Here is a 19,092-nt window from a genome sequence, read left to right as displayed (position 1 = left end):
TTCCAGAAAACTCTACTCTCTCTCTTTATGTGTAAATTCTCTCTCTTTATGTGTGTATTTACATACATATATAAACTGTGAATAACACAAACATATGTGCATATAACACTGAAGGTTCTCCCCAAAAGCCAATTCATATTATTAAAAAATTAGTAAGATTATAGCAAGAAAAAAAGCCCTGTGAAATCCACACTGAAAAAAAACAGCATATTCACAAAAATAGTATCAACTCATGCTTTGTCTCTCATCTGTCCCAGAACTTCCCAATGTATGAAAACCACACACACACAATTTTGGATCTTTTCTGTGTTATTTTTGTAAATATGTGTCTCCGATATCATAGCTATCATCTGGTAATATTTGTGTGTGTGTATGTACGTATATTTTTACTTTTTACATATAGCACAAAAGGATAGTTTGTTTTGTGTTTTTGATTGTAAAATGATACCGCTATGCTCCTAATGCTCTGCATAGCTCTTGTTTATTTAACAACAGGCAGACTGCAGTAAATCGCTTGCATATTCCTCAATGTATTTGTCCTTTTGGGCAGATATGATGTATGTTTTCACCGGACATTTTGTTTTTTGGAGCAATGTTTGCCGGAGCATTCTTGCCTGAGTGTCCTGGGTTTTACGAGTGAGTTTCCCTGAGTACACACCCCAGGGTGGGACTGCAGGACATGGGGAATGTCAAGATAAAAATAAACTGACAAAAACACATTTTTTACAGAGTGATGACCCCAAAACTGCCAGCAACGGTTGTCAGATTCTGTTGTTTTTTCCACTTCTCAGAAAATACCTGATTACAGATGACAGAGGATGAACTTGATGTTAACATTTACTTAAATATATTCTACAATAGAAAAATATGTTGAATAAATGCTGTGATATAAATATTTGTACCTGTAAGCAAATGTATCACCTATGACAAATAATTTTTACAAATCAATGGTGCCATTTATTAAACATTGTGCTATGTTTCATAAAATGTGTTATAATTGATTGACTTGGAAGTGAGATTTGCAAAGTTCAAGACCTCAGTAGTGGACAGTCACCCTCCAAGCAAACACACGGGACAAATACCCACTTAAAAATATGATGCATGCATTGGTTAAAAATGAGGAGAACTCGTTAATTGACGTTGCTAAATGTACTTCATGGTGTTTATGGGTTTCTTGTCAGGAAGACAGCTTAGCAGTGTTTACACATTGGGATGAGGCCAACCGCTTTATGAAGTAAACTGTTTTAATCCAGCGCAACTTTTATTTAGTACAAATTAAAGTTCTAAGAAGTAAGCGTACACTGGACTGTGAGAACAAGACACAGCATAATTAATAGCAGAGGGGCCATGGCCTTTGAAGAAGGAAAATTTGAACACTGATAACTTCAAAAGTTTGGCTTTTGAAGGTGAGGGTTAAGTGCATATAAATTTCAAAGCGTTCCGTGAAATTGGAAATTTTTAATTTTATATTGAAGAACGTCATTCTGTGCTTTTTAAAGCAGTGTTGAGAAGTATAAATAATTACAGGAGCTAATTTGGGATATTGATGTGGGGCATATTTTGATTACTGAATTCAATACCTAAATTTGCAACTCTTCACTAAAACAAGCTCTACTAAATATTGAATGCATGTGATGCATTACATGTTAATTAGTATGTCTTTAAACTATTTTCCTTCATGAATTATTTCCAGAAGGACCCACATCATCTGTAGATCTTAAGTATATCACGCAAATTTTCCAGAAGTGCTGCCCAAACAATAAATACAAATAGTTGATGAATTAGGTAAAGAAACAAGGCTCTTGCAGGCAAGAGCCAGTGGTGAGTTTCGTGTCCATTCATGATGATTTAAAAGGTTCTATTCACTTGAGGTACATTTAAAGAAATTTCGTAGCCTAATCTCCTAACAGGCTTATGGATTCCTCTGGAAAAACACATAATAAAAGAGTAAATTCAGAAGGTCAGAAATAAGCCATACCTAAATTTTTCAAATATGGATCCTGGACAAATAAACTAGATCCTATCTATTCCTTACTTGCGTTCTCTTCTTCAAAAATTCCAATTTTAAAAACATTGGGTGTTCTTGATCTGTCTTCATATGACTGTACCCTGGCTGATTATTTTTTAAATATGTATATGTTTCCATCCCTTTTTATATACTTTCTGCAAGCATGCCTCTCTCTGTTTCCAGCTACAGTTACTTTATCTTTTCTGTATTTTAATATGTTTCACTTATTTAATACATTTCTTATAAATTCACGAATTTCTTTTTATTTTTACCTCACTTTTAGCATCATTAAAATGAGGGAAATAACTCTTCTAACTTATATAACATTTCTATGTTTTGGTGTTTTAATGCATTTTATTTATTTATTTACTCATTTATTTATTTTAAGACGAAGTTTCACTCTTGTCGCCCAGGCTGGGGTGCAGTGGCATGATCTCGGCTCACTGCAACCTCTGCCTCCCAGGTTTAAGAGATTCTCCTGACTCAGCCTACCGAATAGCTGGGATTACAGACCCCCACCACCACGCCGGCTAATATTTTGTAATTTTAGTACAGATGGGGTTTCGCCATGTTGGGCAGGCTGGTCTCGAACTCCTGACCTCAGGTGATCCGCCTGCCTTGGCTTCCCAATTGCATTTTATTTTTGAAAGAAACTCGAGGTGCCTCAAATTTCTCTGGGGCTATCTCATATTTGTATCACTTTCACTTTCTGAATAATTTCCCTTCTTATACACGAAAATTTTATTAGGGTATACTTACGCTTTACTTTTTCTTTACAGCAGCCATGACAGTTTAAAATCTGATTAATCCTCATTGTTAAGAGGAATGAGCTCCTTCCTCAATACTAACATGAAGTAGGGATCACCTTGAATTCTGGTCATCTCTTATCTTCAATTGGTGGAGGGAAGTCAACACATCCCAATAAACCTCCAGTTTCTTCTGCCCATTGGACAATTTCTTCTGCAGTTTTGCCGTCTTGGAGCAAGGCAAAATCTGCACACAAAATAGCCTCTTCCATCGGAAGCTCTGTGAGCTATCGTCACCATGCTTACATTAGATCTCTAGAACATTTTCATCCTGCATAACCAAACTTTGTAGCCTTTGACCAACGTGTCCTCATTTCCCACACTCAAAACCCGCCTGACTATAGTGTAAAAAGACTGTATTACACACCTGAAATTTGCCAACAGGATACGTCTTACATATTCTCACCACATTAAAAAAATGAAGACAAAAATGATAACCCTGTGAGGGAAGAGACACTTTGTTAGCTCGATTGTGGTAATTATTTCACATACATCAAAACATCATATTCCACCCACCAAATATGTACAATTTGTATATGTCCATAAAGCTTGAAAGTATTTGTTACGATCATTGTCATTCTCTCCTTTTGTTTTAATAATAAAGACATTTAATGTTTCACTTCACAATAAGTTTTGAGGCAGGCAGTGCCAGTGTTGTCCCAGCAACCTAGCGACACTGGGGTTGTGGGTTGTGGGGTTCGGCGGTGGTATTCCTGGGATTCTCTAGGCCTCATATCTTTTTATAATCAATGTTATTTTGTTTTATTTTAAGTTCCAGGGTACATGTCCAGGACATGCAGGTTTGCCACATAAGTAAATTTGTGCCCTGGTGGTTTGCTGCACCTACAAACCCATCACCACATGGCCTGTGGCCCCTTGGCTTTGGATAATTTCTCCCATTTGGAATGGAAACATTCACCCAGTGCCTATACCCCCATTGTATCTTGGAAGTAGCTAACTTGTTTTTAATTTTACAGGCTCATACGGGGAAGAGACTTGCCTTGTCTTGGATGAGACTTTGGACTTGGACTTGTGAATTCATGCTGGAATGAGCTAAGACTTTGGGAACTGTTGGGAAGGCATGATTGGTTTTGAAAGGTGAGAAGTCACGAGATTTGGGAGGGGCCAGGGGCAAAACGATATGATTTGGCTATGTCCCCTCCCAAATCTCATCTCGAATTGCAGTTTCCATGTACTGGAGGGCGGCGCAGTGAGAGATGATTGGATCATGGGGGCAGATTTCTCACTTGCTGTTCTCATGATCATGAGTTCTCACAAGAGCTGGTGGTTTGAAAGTGTGACACGTCTCCCCTGGTTCTCTCTTTATCCTGCAGCCATGAGAAGAAGGTCCCCGCTTCCCCTTCAACATCTGCCATGATTGTAAGTTTCCTGAGGCTTCCCAGTCATGCTTTCTGTTAAGTCTGTGGAACTGTGAGTCAATTAAACCTCTCTTCTTCATAAATTACAAAGTCTCAGGTAGTTCTTTATGGCAGTGTAAAAATTATCTTATACACCAAGTTCTTTTTTTTTTTTTTTTGAAAGGTGTCTCGTGGCTGGATCTGGAAGCCTCCCGAGTAGCTGGGATTACAGGTTTGCACCACCATGCCCAGCTAATTTTTTGTATCATTAGTAGACACGGCGTTTCGCCATGTTGTGCAGGTTGGTGTCGAACTCCTGACCTCAGGCAATCCACCTGCCTCGGCCTCCCGAAGTGCTGTGTTTACAGGCCAATGTTCTACTACCTAGATACAAGTACCACAGGTCTTTGTGGTTTTCACTGTTAATCTGTGTCATTGAAGGTGATCACACATATCAGCTCTACTTTCTACTGTTTTGTCCATTTCAATCACTGTCAAAAGGATGGAGTTTAAAAATATATCATTACTCAGCTCTTCGTTTTGGAAGATAAGCAATTACTGCCGTTCACTTAACAATAATATAAACATGCAGAAATATCATAGTATTTTCTTTGGTATGAATAATAGAGAATAAATTTGTTTGTGTTCTCTAGGAACAAATTTCTAGGATGATGGCAGTGGAGTCAGCAGAGACCTGGCTGAGGAGGCAGGAGCCATCACATGGAAGATCTTGCGAGAGGACGGGTCTTCCGCGTGCCTTGAAGATCTCGGGAGAGGACGGGTCTCTTGAGTTGGGTGAAGATCTCGCGATAGAAGGGAATCTCATGCTAGGGGTGAAGATCTCGCGAGAGGACGGGTCTCCTGCATGGGGAGATGATCTCGCCAGAGGACCTGTCTCCTACGTTGGGTGAAGATCTTGCGAGAGGACGAGTCTCCTTCCTGGGGTGAAGATCTCGGGAGAGGACGGGTCTCCTGCTCAGGGTGAAGATCTCACGAGAGGATGGGTCTCCTGTGTGGGGGGAAGAGCCACACACAGAGAAGCCCAGGACCCTGTGCATAGAGCAACAGCTTTCAGATGATGAGCTTTGGTTAGAATAGTTTCCTAAAATTTGAGTCTATGGGATATTTTGCAAGTTGTGGTTGACATCGATATCATCAGACAAGTGTCCTTCGGTGACAGTACCAAAAGCCCTCTAAGTAATGTGTGAAAAGCAATTTCCTTACTCTTCACTTGCAGATTAACGGAGGCATTCATCAATGCACAGAGGCAAACCCAGTGTCCTCAGTATCCAGACCCTGAAAGCTGAAAGAAGGAATGAAAAACCTGCCTCTGGAAGTGGCATTGGCAAGGTATGACCACAAGGAAAGCAGCATGAGATGCTCCACTTCCCTGCTTCAACCATGCTGAGACCTGACTCATTGCTGGACTAGAGAAAATCAAGGTGAGTGTTGGAAGATGGGAACACTCTAGCGATTGCGAGTGAGTAGCTGCTTCCTTGGTCCTAGAAAGCTTAGGACTGTTTTTTTGTTTTTGTTTTTGTTTTTGTTTTGAGACGGAGTCTCACTCTGTCGCCCAGGCTGGAGTGCAGTGGCGCGATCTCGGCTCACTGCAAGCTCCGCCTCCAGGGTTCACGCCATTCTCCTGCCTCAGCCTTCTGAGTAGCTGGGACTACAGGCGCCCGCAACCACGCCCGGCTAATTTGTGTGTGTGAGTGTGTGTGTGTGTATTTTTAGTAGAGACGGGGTTTCACCGTGTAGGACTCTTTGACACTCATGTTTCTCAGTGTTACTCACCCAAATAACCCACGCTAAGGAGCAAGATCCAATATTCTCCATAACAGAATAATTATTTTATCATAGGAATATTTACATTTGTTTTATGCCCTTATTTACATTCTCTGGATGAATACGAGAGATGTTAACAAAGAATCACTCCAGATCAAAACATCCATAATTGTATTGACCAGTATTAAACAGTGAAGAGAGAAAACACAATTCCTTGCCAAGATCAATTGATTGAGAGTTTTGTCTTCAGCTTTGGTTTCTCCAAGAATTTTCAGCACCTACCCTCCCAGAGTATCTTGTTTTCTCAACTGGACTGCTCATTTCTATCATTACTTTTGAAACAAGGTCCAAAAGGTGAACAAGAGAAGAGCTACTTTCACGTAGGTCAGAGGGTGAACAGCATCAAAGGCTTCAAAAAATCTGAGGCCGAGGGATGATAAAAGACCAACTAAATATTTGCAATGACCTAACTAACTTAGTATCTGCCTCACGCACTTCCGTTTCTCGATTAAACCAATTACTTAAACATGAAAAATTAATGCAAAATAATGTCAAGGTTTTATTTGAAATGATTAATTAAAAACACACATCTTTAATGGGAATCTGAATGTTAGCAAGCACGGGTGAAAAGGCCTTTGTGTTGAAGCCAGCGTGGAATTCCTGAGCTGATCCATAGGAGGGCATATCCTCAGGTTACCCATCTGGGTGAATCAAGCTTCCTGTTGCTTTACGTTATTCCAGACACCCCATTCTCCCAATCCTCCAATACTTGTGAGCTCTTCATGCTGAAAACAGTGTGAAGGTCCTATTAGTTTGGACACAGGCTTCACCCTGTGTGTCTAGAATTCTTGGTCCACATCCACCCATAGAATAAAGGGACCGTTTATATCTCTGCCATGAATAGATTTCCCTACCACCCATAGAATAAAGGGACCGTTTATATCTCTGCCATGAATAGATTTCCCTACCTGCTTCAAAGCTGTCGACACAACCCAAGGGCAAGCTTTGCATTTGCAGTGATTCAATTCTCACCTGAGAAGATCTGTGAAATTGAGGCTTTGCCCAGGAGAGGTGGCTGCTTCCAGCCCTGGCCCATTGAACCCAATGCATTATATTCATCCTTCATTTTTCCTTCTGACTGCCTGGAATAAGGACAATGACAGTGACCATGACAGGGGATGTGGGTGATGACCTCCAAAGTCTATCTCCTATCATCAAAATTCTGGCCTCACTTCTGGAGCCTCTGGAGAGGTTGACAGGCTGGCACTTCCACATGCAAACCTTTCTGTGTGTCTCCTATCTGAGCTGAAGATTCCTCATCTCTGATTCCACCTTTCCTTCATGGCGGAGCTGGAATATGTGGTATTCTCACCTGTACATAAATAGACACAGTGGTTTATAACCCTTACTTGAAGCATACGTTCATTCAGATACTTCACTCCAAGTTTTAGATAAATATTATTACTTTATAAATACCCACATACACTCAGGGCAGTATGTTGTCTTATTTACAGCAAAAGAAATGGATCCTTCACATTTCCCTTACCCCAGGACTTTTGCACGTGCTCTTCTCTCTATCTCAACTTCCATCCCTCTCCCCACACCTCATATCACTGTTGAGTGCAAATATCACCAGCTCCAAGATTTCTTTCCTTACCACCGTAGGCAAGTAGGCTTCTGTATTCGTTTTCATGGTTTAATTTTAACATTTTCTTTCATAAAATTTATCATTGACATCATTTATTTCCATTTCTCCACTTTTTCATTGTTTCTCCTCCAGTTCCCACCGTGAAGACACTCTTTGCGTCTACAATATACCGTAATTGTACAAAGTGTGGAGCCCCGTACTTGGCACACATTTAATGATTAGTAACTATGCGGGGAATTACCGAATGACTCAATGAAGAATGAATAAATGAATGAATGAATGATTTGGGGCCAGGCAGTGTCTCACACCTGTAATGCCAGCACTTTGGGAGGCCAAGGTGGGCAGATCACTTGACATCACGTGTTTGAAACCAGCCTGGCCAAAACCAGCTGGTGAAACCCCGTCTCTACTAAAAATACAAAAATTAGCCGGGCATGATGGCGCATGCCTGTAGTCCCAGCTGCTTGGGAGGCTGAGGCAGGAGAATCACTTGAACCCAGGAGGCAGAGGTTGCAGTGAGCCAAGATCTCACCATTGCATTCCAGCCTGGATGCCAAGAGTGAAACTCTCTCTCAAAAAAAAATTAAATTAAAAAAATACAAAAATTAGCCAGGTGTGGTGGTGCACACCTGTAGTCCCAGCTACTCGGGAGGCTGAGGCATGAGAATCACTTGAACCCAGGATGTGCAGGTTGCAGTGAGACAAGATCGTTCCACAGATCTGGGTGACAGAGCAAGACTCTGTCTCAAAAAAAAAAAGATAGGGGGGATGTGGAAGGATTCTTTCCTAGAACCTACAGAGTGAGCATGGCCTCCTTGACACCTTACTTGCAAACTTCTACTTCCCAGGATTATAAGTGAATTGATTTTGTGGTGTTAAGCCACGCAGATTGCAGGACTTTGTTAGTACAGCCCCAGGAAGCTAACACAGGTGGCAAAGCATTGTGGTCACAAGACTGGGTTCTGACCTCTGTCAGCCTGGGCTCATTCCAGGATCTTCGGCCTGTTTGCTCCGTGACTCTCAGCCTGCTGCACAAGCTGTGAAGCTCAACCTCCTCATCCTGTAAGCGTGGGTGATATTAGTCACTTCCTAAGGAGGCTTATGTGAAGACTTCACTATTTATTCCATTTAAAACTTCATAAAACTGCGTGCCACTTTGTTAAGTAAAGATAATCCAACACAATCAACATGCTATTTTCATTCATACACATTCATACACTCAGTTACCAAGTCTGAGTCCCTGCAGTGCAGTGAACGGACTGGGTATACACAGGGTCTGTGCAGGGACACAGTCCATGTCCAGTATGACGACTGAAGCAGAGAGTGGTGAAGTGGGCTTTGGAGGCCCCCAGATCTGCAACCATCACCTCCAGGGGCACTTTCTGTCTGATGCATCTGCAATACCTGGCGTGTGTTGGGTGCATGCAGCTCTGGGATCTCGAGGTGCCTGGTATATGCTGTGTGCAATCCCCCAATTGCTTATGTCTCTCCAGGGCTGGCTTCACTGTCCAGGAGCTGTGCCATCAGAGTTCCAAGCTGAATTTAATGCCCTCGTGTTGACATCTTGATGTTTGAACATGGGGCCCTCTATTTTCATTTTGCACGGGGTCCAGTGGATTATATAGTCAATGCTGCAGGTATGATTTTGCTTTAGGATTTGTCAGGCTGATTTGAGTTTGTGATCTCTGTGTGTGTCTCACCTGGGCAAAATGGACAAGGAGGAAATCCCTGAGCCAGGAAACTGAGAGCAGAGCCGAATATCCCAGAATTCAAGGGGGAAAGCAGCAGGAGAGGTTGCTGGCTTGATATACGACAGATTTTAAGTGTGCATTTGAATACTGAATACATCATCAACTCTTCCTCTGTGTCTGTCCATTTACAGTCCATCCATGCTTCCATCCATTCTGCCAGCATATGTCTATAAATGTCAACCTTATTTCATACAATTAACCAAGAATGAAAAATAAAGCATATGCTTCACTGACACGGATCCTGTCCTGTGAGCCCTGCTAGTCTAGGGGATGTGATAGATGTCTAGAAATAACTACAAAATAGGTAACTACGCACTATGACATTCGTATGTGGAATCATTCCTTGGCTATAGGTGATTAGAAAATAGACTGGCATAGCTCTTCTATTGCGGAAAGGGAGTCATGAGGAAGTGATGTTTGAGGACACAGGTGAGTGGTCAGGAGGAGGCACTGAGGACACAGGTGGGAGGTCAGGAGGAGGCACTGAGGACACAGGTGAGAGGTCAGGAGGATGCACTGAGGACACAGGTGAGAGGTCAGGAGGAGGCACTGAAGACACAGGTGAGAGGTCAGGAGGATGCACTGAGGACACAGGTGAGAGGTCAGGAGGAGGCATTGAGGACACAGGTGAGAGGTCAGGAGGAGGCACTGAAGACACAGGTGAGAGGTCAGGAGGATGCACTGAGGACACAGGTGAGAGGTCAGGAGGAGGCATTGAGGACACAGGTGAGTGGTCAGGAGGAGGCATTGTCTTTGCGAATCTCTCTCAATATCTGTTTCACATTCTCTGTCACTGTCTAACTTGTTTTCTCTTTAACTATCACAAGTTCTCTGTTTCTCCCCCTTTCCTTCATCCCCTCCTCTGGCCCTCTAATAAGTTACTTGGTGTTTCTATGTTCTGGTATTTTTCTTCCTCTACTGGCGGTTTGATCAACAACCACATCACCCTGGGGAGTTTCCTGGGCACCAACAGACCACGAATGGTCCAGCCACACTCACCTGTGATCACAATGTCCAGGGGATCACTGGGAGCCGACCACACATAGCGGGAGTGACTGAAACAACCACAGCACCTATAGGCTTCTGCACGGGCAGGCGTTATAGGACCCATGGAAAAGACAGCCTTGAAGGAGTGATGCCCAGCCTGGATTATCTTACCATACTGCTGGGAATGTTGTGTGTGCCCCTCTTTGTATAAGATAAATTCATCAAAGCCCAGCTCTGAGTGACAGTGCAGGCTCACGCTGGCTCCTGCGTGCACCAGGGAGCTTGGGTGCGCTGAGATGGAGGGTTTTGTGAAACAAGCCTGAGAGCAGAGACAGAGGAGTTCACATGAGTCTCCTTCCTCGCCCCTCGCCTGAGACCGCAGGGTGAAGCTGTCCCTCGTCACCCCCAAAGCCCATCCGCGTCCTTCCTGTTTGTGTGCGTGCATGTTCTCTCTGCGTGGATTCCCATTGTCTGGCTTGAAGCCATATGAAATGTGTGGTTCTCCTGGAAAATGGGAATTAGTCTGTGCTTTGAGAACTTTCAGAAAACACACTGTAGTGAGGAGGTAGAAATGAATCAGAGGTTTTGAAAGAGAAGAATGAAGAGAAGGTGCTGCTAATTATAGAACAAAGGAAGTCCGATGAAGGAAGTGTTTGGGAGGAACAAAACCACACACTCGGGCTTGGAGGGAGGCTCTGCTTTCTCTGAGGCCAGTTATCCATCTTATAAACACCTCCCCTGCCTGCTGCTTTTCCTGGGGTCATCCATCCCGAGACAGCCCCATCGGCTCCTCCAGTGAACCAAGGCAGAGACTGGAGCAACCCTCAGTTCTTCACGCTCTTCTGCTCCCCACACCGTGAACAAATCCAAACAGCTCTTTCCCCCAGTCCCTCCTCACCCACGTCCCCTGGCCCATCCCCACAGTCCAAGCTCAGCTGGAGACTGAAGACATCGTGTCTCTGTCATCACATCAGCCTCCTCCCAGCCCCCTACTCCAGACCCTCACTGCTGCTGACGTCTATTAATTCTCATAGCCCCAAACTTTTCTGTTTCTGGCCCTGATCAAAATCCTTCCACAGGTCTGCATCTTCATCCAAATAAGACACAAGCCTTCCTGTTTGACGTTCGTATTGCTGATGATCAGGACTGAGCTAAACTCTACAGCCCCAGAAAACACAGCCCTTCCCTACAGAGCAAACTCAGCACAGAAAACCACCTGGCCCTCCCCAGACACACACACACACCCTGAGATATTAACACATTTGTAGGCCAGGCGCAGTGGCTCACGCCTGTAATCCCAGCACTTTGGGAGGCCAAGGTGGGTGGATCACAAGGTCAGGAGTTCGAGACCAGCCTGGCCGATATGGTGAAACCCTGTCTCTACTAAAAAAATAAATAAACAAATACAAAAATTAGCAGGGTGTGGTGGTGGGTGACTGTAATCCCAGCTACTCAGGAGGCTGAGGCAGGAGAATCACTTGAACCCGGGAGTTGGAGGCTGCAGTGAGCCGAGATTGCGCCATTACACTCCAACCTGGGCAACAGGGCAAGACTCTGTCTCAAATATATATATAATGACCAAAGTATTGGCAAGGAGTGGCAGGTGTACACCATAGATGTTTGGGTAGGAGAAATTCTGACTTGTTGAGAATCATCCTTTTCTACCCTATCCCCATCCGTTGTACTCTTTTCCTTTTTCTCTTCTCCGTTGATGCTTTTGGTAGTGTTTCCATTTCTGTCCAACAGCTTTGTGACTCTTCCCTTAGGCAAGAACCTATAGAGTTCCCTACAGGACTTTTCTACTCGCCGTGTCCACAATGAAAGTCAATATTGCTGCTACCCTCTCCCCAAGTCTGCAGTGCCTTTTGGGTATCCCATCCTGGAAATCAGTTTACCATTCCCACAGTCATCTTCTTATTTTATTTTATTTTTTTGAGATGGAGTCTCTCTCTATTGCCCAGGCTGGAGTGCAGTGGTGTGATCTCGGCTCACTGCAACCTCTGCCTCCCGGGTTCAAGCGATTCGTCTGCCTCAACCTCCTGAGTAGCTAGGGTTACAGGCACCTGCCACTATGCTTGGCTAATTATTGTATTTTTAGTAGAGATGGAGTTTAGCCATGTTGGCCAGGCTGTTCTCGAACTCCTGACCTCAGGTGATCCACCCGCCTCAGTCTCTCAAAGTGCTGGGATTACAGACGTGAGCCACTATGCCCAGCCAAATCTCCCTCTCTTTTAAAAATTTATCTGGCCAGGCACCATGGCTCACACCTGTAACCCCAGCACTTTGGGAGGCCAAGGCAGGCAGATCACGAGGTCAGGAGATCGAGACCCTCCTGGCCAACATGGTGAAACCCCATCTCTACTAAAAATACAAAAATTAGCTGGGCCTTGTGGTGCATGACTGTAATCCCAGCTACTCCAGAAGCTGAGGCAGGAGAATCACTTGAACCCAGGAGGTGGAGGTTGCAGTGAGCCAAGATCACACCATGGCACTCCAGCCTGGGCGACAAAGCGAGACTTCATCTCAGAAAAAAAAAACAAAAAAACAAAAAAAAAAACAGCAACAAAAAACATGATCCACATTTAATTGCTTTCTTTCCCTCAACACTCCTGGAGGTTTCTCCTATTGCCCCAGTGTGCAGCCCTTCCATGGTCAACAATGAAAATTTTAATTTAACCTATTCGGCTCAACCCCTCACTCCAGCAATTGAGAATAATTCTCCTCCTAAATCTTTCCCCTTGTTTGAGCCTGTAGCTCCTCATAGCTACTGATGCTTCTGAATACACTGCTCTCTCATTTGAGGATGCTCTCTACTCTTTCCTTCCCCTCTTTTCCTCTCTGGATCAATTGTCTATATTTCTGGTACCATCTGAGGGGTTTTCATGGCCAAGGGGCTTTCCTTTCCTCCTTAGGAAAAGATAAATTGGTATCTCTTTTGCGTTTCAGCAGCGCCTAAGCTTCTGGTAGCAGAGTCTTATCAGTGCATTGCAGATTTCTCTGTCAGAGTCTGTCAGGGGCAGGAGCCGAGTCTGACTCATTTCCACATCACCTGTTTCCTATACAGGATGTGGCACATCAGAGTCCCGAGTCCCAGGAGATGTTGCTGAGTAAATATTTGAAAAAAACAAATGCCGGCATCCGTCCAGGCTAAGTCTCTAAGCTTGAGATGGGGAGCCCAGAACTTTGGAAAGTAAATCAGGGAATATGTCAGATGTCCAAGGACCTTCAAGAAAATGTTAACAATGATTCATAAAAACAGGTATTATTACTGAGCAAAGTTTATCAGGCTCTGTCTAGCCACATAACTATGATAATATTATTATCGTTTTTAGAGTAATATTATAGTAGTGATCACAATAGCCCACATTATTGAGTGAGTCTAACAACATGTTCAGAGTTTACTTTGCACGTCACATGTAGTAACTATGTGTTCTCCACCAAAACTCTATATAAGGTAGGTACTGGCATTGTCCTCATTTTATAAATGACAAAATTGAGTCAAGTGGGTAATTCTTCCTAAATCTCATAGTTTTCAGAGACAAAGCAATGATCATATCCCAGCCTTCCTGGCTCCGGAGCCTTCCCTCCTAGCTAAACAGAGAGGTAGAATATAATAATCCCTGATCATCCGTCTTCCAAACATGCTTACAAAGCAGACAGCATTATTAGTGCCATTTTATGGAAAAGCAAAGTGAGTCTTAGACAGGTAATGTGACTCTCCCAAGCACATAAAGATAGCAAGGTCAGATTCAGGTTTTGAAAGCAGTTTGGTGTGATTTAAAGCCTGTTGTCGTTTGGCCATTACCCAATAGCTGGTATCTTGAAAGTCCGGGAGGAGATATTCTCAGCTAGATTGGAGAGAACCAACTCTTTCTGACACCCTGGATTATTCTAGTTGTCCTGATAAGTGTGGGAGCTCACATTCTGAGCTTTTTTTTAATATATATATACTTTAAGTTCTAGTGTACATGTGCACAACGTGCAGGTTTGTTACGTATGTATACATGTGCCATGTTGGTGTGCTGCACCCATTAACTCGTCATTTACACTAGGTATATCTCCTAATGCTATCCCTCCTCCTCCCCCCCCTCCCCCCCCCCACCGCACAACAGGCCATTCTACTTGCTTGCAGAATCCGTGGAATGTAAGGGTTATTTTTTTCCAAAAACATTGCCTTAACAACTGGCATCCTCTTTTTCCAATTTACCCTAATGCCTGAATATTGCCCTGAAAAAAAATTACTGATTAGATTTTTCTAGGAAGACTCTATTTCAGAGTTCCAAGATGGGGACTCAGCATATGCAAATAATCAACTAAGAGACGACAATGGAGAAAGCTGTGTGGCTTCCTGGACGCTGGCCATGGTGCTGAAACTACAGAAAGGCGCCAGCATCCCAGTCAGTACTGTAAACAGTAACCGCAAGAACCACTCTCCTTGGACTGCATCCAGGCAGGGGAAATAGGAAGGGTGTGTAGATATAGGGCCAGATATATTGGGAACATTCGGAATAGGAGTCAGAATTTAGCAAGAGGTAGAGAAGCTCAAGGTGTAGATGATGTTCATATGAACTGTGGAATCTTGACATCTGGATAAGGCCATTTTTTTTTTCTACTGTACACCATAGTGGGCAGAGAGGAAGCAAAAAGGGAATCACTCTGGCCTTGCCTTGGTAATAGAAAATAGTGTTTTGTTTTGTTTTTTTTTTTTTTGAGATGGAGTCTCACTCTGTCACCCAGGCTGGAGTGCAATGGCATGATCTCAGCTCACTGCAACCTCCGCCTCCCTGGTTCAAGTGATTTTCCTGCCTCAGCCTCCTGAGTAGATGGGATTACAGGCTCATGCCACCATGCCCGGCTAATTTTTGTATTTTTAGTGAAGACAGAGTTTCACCATGTTAGTCAGGTTTGTCTCAAACTCCTAACCTTGTGATCCTCCCGCTTCAGCCTCCTAAAGTGCTGGGATTACAGGCATGAGCCACCGCGCCTGTCCGAAAATAGTGTCTTATTTCAATGCACTGTGTGTATAAATTATGAGCATGATTATATTCTACTCATATTGGGACTTTGCTACTTGCTCTACAAATACTATATCATTACTTTTTATTGTAATAAAGTATACAAACATAAAACTAACCATTAACTGTGTAAAAGTGTACAAATCAGTGGAATTTAGTGCACTCGTAATCTTATTCAACCATCACCTCTATTTAGTTCCAAGTAATCTACAACACCTTAAAAAAAAAGGCCACACACTTCAGAGAAAACAGAGCCAATACAGTGTGTGTGTGTGTGTGTGTGTGTGTGTGTGTGTGTGTCCCTCTCTCACTGAGAGAAGATATTCTCAGCTAGATTGGAAAAGACCAACTCTTTCTGAAACCCTGGATTACTCTAGTGGTTGTTTTGCTGAGAGTGGTTTGTGCAGACGTCGGTCGGCAGAACTTCTTGGACTTCAGAGTCTACACACACCCATTAAGTCTTGGATGGTGGTGAATTCTCATCTAGGACCCTGATTCATCTCTCTTGTCAAGACACAGCACAAAACACGTAACTAAGGAAGGGTGGTCTCCTAGCCCTCATCCGTAATGAGTCTTCCCATCATCTCCTGTATAGTCAGGAAGTCTGTGCCTCCCTCCCAAGCCACTGAGGAACTGGGGGCTTTCTGCATTTCCTTGTCTTTTTAGAGCTTCTCTTGTAGCTCTAAAGACCTTTACATTTCAGTGGATTCTCATGCTTCTCATATCTTCTGTCTCTTAGGGCACAGTCCTTCCAGGTAGTTAAAAGCATGTGTCAGATTCCAAAATCTCCAGTCACTGCCAACCTCATCCGAAATCCCAAGTCACCTGCTCACAGGATGGAGGAAGCTGAGGACTGTGCTCTGTCCTGGGGTTCCTGAGGCCTGCAGTGATGTTCCATGCAAAGGGCCATCCCCAAGAGGACAGGATGGACCAAGAATTAGGAACATGCAGAGAAGGGCTTGAGACATTTTAGGGTCACAGGTGAGAGTGACTGGCAGAGGCCATGGGTACAGAAGGTCTCCCAGCAGAGCTGGGGTCCTAGGGGAAGGCACTCCCTTCTGGTTCTTGGGGTCAGCAAGCTGTGGTCTGATAGAGATGGAGGACAGGTTCTCACTGTTGGCTGTGGTGTCCTCCTGGGAACAGGTGGGCTAAGCCTCTCCAAGGGCACAGACCTGTGGGTTTCCCCAGACCTCACTCTCAAGCCCAGGAGAGACCCAGCCCCAGTGGTCACATTTCTTCAAGAAGAAGAGAATGAAGCTCTTGGGTCTGTGATCCCTCCATGAAGCAAAGCCCATGAGCTTTGTGATTCTTGGTCTAAACCCTCCTCCCCAACACCTGCCCAGGCTCTACGTTCTCCCTTCAGATAGACGATCTCCTTGACCACGCTCGACTCAGGCTCCTCTGAGCTCTTTTCCAACGAGCCCTGACCTCTGGGCTTCCATGTTTATCTCTGCTTTGCCCAATTTTAGTAAGAATTGCAACTCTTTTCCAATTCTTACTTAAGCAAGAATCCTGCAGAGTCAGTTTAACTCTAGATATCTGATCACCCTTAATCAGATGGTTCACAGGTAAGAACCTTCATTCTCCATCAGCCTTAGGTGATGTCTGGCCGCCTTGGCCTGCCTTCAGCAAGAATCCTGCTGGGTCGGTTTAGCCAGAGTCTTCTTAACCCCTGAGGACTTCTCTTAGCAATTTTCCACTGACTGACCCCGCTCACCCTGCTCCAAGGCTACAAATTCCCACTTTTCCTGTTCTACTCAGAGTTGAGCCCAGTCTCTTTCCCACACTGCGCAATTCCATCACCATGGTCCCTGTACCTACAGCAATAGTCCTGAATAATGTCCTCCTTACTGTGCCTCAAAAAGTGACACTGGACTTTTTTTCTTCAACACCCTGCCCAGCTGGTCCAACGGTCTGAGAAAGGGAAGTCCAGACACCTGGCCTCTGCTCTGGACAGAAGCCGAGAAGCGGTCTGCAGATCAGGATGCCATGACTGCCACTCTGGGCATCTCTCACACGCTCAGCGTGTCTCAGTTCCATGGTGGGAACCACTGTCCTCAGGAAAAGCTGTTTTCTTTCTGTGTGAAAGTAACCACCCGAATCCCCAAGGAAACAGGAAGAAAAGGTCGGCAACAAAATACCTATCAAATTCTCCACATTTTGGCCAGGCACAGTGACTCTCGCCTGTAATCCCAGCACTTTGGGAGGCCAAGGTGGGGCAGATCACTTGAGGTCAGGAGTTCGAGACCAGCCTGGCCAACAGGATGAAACCCCGTCTCTACTAAAAATACAAAAATTAGCCAGGCGTGGTGACACATGCCTGTAATCCCAGCTACTCTACTCAGGAGGCTGAGGCAGGAGAATCGCTTGAACCTGGGAGGTGGAGGCTGCAATGAGCCAAGATCATGTCACTGCACTCCAGCCTGGGTGACAGAGCAAGACTCCGTCTCAAAAAAAAAAAAAAAATCCACATGCAAAGAAACTGAAACACAGTCCATACATAGCGCCACTGACTCCCTATCAAATGTGAAACATTTTAAGTAACATTTCTCCACATGGAAAAGGCTGGTGGGGAGAGAAAGGGACAGGGCATGTTATCACACAAACCAAGCATTTTTCAGGAGGGTGTGCAGTGTGGGATGTGCGACAAACTATGAGGGCTCATTGCGGACATGCAACAGAGGGAGAGATGCTTTCTGGTGAATTTTTAACAGAACAAGCAGTTTATAAAAGGGCCCGTAAAATATTGATCCTGTTGGGGGGGAAAAGCCTGTTATATATGCATGATAAAACAGAGAAAAATAAAAAGAGTCAACGTTTACCTGGCATTTTCGATGGAACAGACTCTGGTTTATTTCACTGAGGCATCATCAAAAATCCAATGAATTATATTTCTTTCCTTAGGTAGTTAATACCTGAGGAGTTAAATAGCATTGCACGCCAGTGAGGATTCCATCCTTGTATGTGTTGGTGTGGCTTCGTGTGTGTTTGTGCAACAGATCAGCCTGCACTCAGTTCAACAGAAGAAATACGTCTTCTATGGAGCTGGGTGCAGGGGCTCACGCCTGTAATCCCAGCACTTTGGGAGGCTGAGGTGGGTGGATCACGAGGTCAGGAGGTTGAGACCATCTTGGCTAACACGGTGAAACCCCATCTCTACTAAAAATACAAAAAATTAGCCGGGCTTGGTGGCGGGTGCCTGTAGTCCCAGCTACTCGGGAGGCTGAGGCAGGAGAATGGCGTGAACCTGGGAGCAGAGCTTGCAGTGAGCCGAGATTGTGCCACTGCACTCCAGCCTGGGTGACAGAGCGAGACTCCATCTCAAAAAAAAAAAAAAAAAAAAAAAAAAAAACAAAGAAAAGAAAAAAAGAAATACGTCTTCTATCATTGATGTCACTCTTCCTCATAAGCTGCCCTGGTGAACACACACACACTCACACACTCCCTGGAGTTTAAACTCAGCCCTTCACAATCAGTTTTCACTTTCTTTAGTATGATTTCATCTTCCCACTTTCCCTCTCTCCTGAGCTCCTTCCCAGGGTAGTGCCCAATATGGAGGAAGCAGGGGTCAAAGGTGATGCTTGGGACAGTGGTTCTGTGCCCTCCTGCTGGCCTTTGGGCTTTGGGCCTGAGCTGACTGGGGTCTGTGGGGTTTGCTCACTAATTGCGGGGGGGATCCCACTGATGTCTGTACTGATAGCCATTTGTCCTTCCTTCCTCTCTCTGCTCCCTCA

At 44.3% G+C, this 19,092-nt stretch overlaps 1 long non-coding RNA gene across 1 annotated transcript; it reads left to right on the top strand.

Moving 5' to 3' along the window:
* The first annotated feature begins 5,084 nt into the window (after nt 1-5,084).
* LOC129528695 (uncharacterized) lies at nt 5,085-9,510 on the top strand. The gene is made up of 3 exons (XR_008673972.2): nt 5,085-5,260; nt 5,410-5,614; nt 9,099-9,510. It is a non-coding gene; the product is annotated as an uncharacterized lncRNA (long non-coding RNA).
* The last annotated feature ends 9,582 nt before the right edge of the window (nt 9,511-19,092 follow it).

Source organism: Gorilla gorilla, chromosome 20 (genome assembly GCF_029281585.2).
Source record: "Gorilla gorilla gorilla isolate KB3781 chromosome 20, NHGRI_mGorGor1-v2.1_pri, whole genome shotgun sequence".
Lineage (NCBI taxonomy): Eukaryota > Metazoa > Chordata > Mammalia > Primates > Hominidae > Gorilla > Gorilla gorilla.
Note: the sequence above shows the minus strand (reverse complement) of the source record. Positions and strands in the feature narration are given on the sequence as shown.